Source organism: Odontomachus brunneus, unplaced genomic scaffold (assembly GCF_010583005.1).
Source record: "Odontomachus brunneus isolate Ranch 3 - 2012 unplaced genomic scaffold, Obru_v1 Obru_scaffold_003, whole genome shotgun sequence".
Lineage (NCBI taxonomy): Eukaryota > Metazoa > Arthropoda > Insecta > Hymenoptera > Formicidae > Odontomachus > Odontomachus brunneus.
The window spans coordinates 3,957,199-3,957,849 of record NW_022639453.1 but is presented as its reverse complement, the minus strand read 5'-3'; positions in this window follow the sequence as shown (position 1 = coordinate 3,957,849).

Here is a 651-nt window from a genome sequence, read left to right as displayed (position 1 = left end):
AGGCTTGAAAGGATTTTGGTCTTTAACTGTTTCTGTTTCGTAAAAACGTATCACTATCTTCTGAACGGTGGATTTAGAAATAAAATTGCGATCAGGATATGCAGTATTGAATATATAGATCAGTAACTTCTTCGTATAATCTAATATGGTCTCCAAATTTTCGATAAAGAAACAGCATTATCTTTTCTTTATCGATTAACATTTTTAAAAAAGAAATTTAAAGTGTAGTTGGAAAAAGAAAGGGAAAAGACAAAGAGTAAGATGCGAGAGAGCACGACTCGTTTTTAAAATACAAAGATCGAGAAGCGTTATCGTGAAGCGCGGATATGCGCGAGTTTTGACTGAGTACGTGTGATATTACGTCGTGAATGAATAACCGCGTTCGATGCGAGCGAATGAACAACTAAGTCGGTCATATCATCTAATTCGAGACACGAAAAACAAAGTTATTCTTGTTTTTCTCCTGTGTTTATGTTTTTTAGGCACCCAGCCTAGTTGTTTATTCGCTCGCATCGAACGCGGTTATTAATCAGTCAAAACTCGCGTATACCCGCGCTTCACGATAACGCTTCTCGATCTTTGTATTTTAAAAACGAGTCGTGCTCTCTCACATCTTACTCTTTGTCTTTTCCCTTTCTTTTTCCAACTACA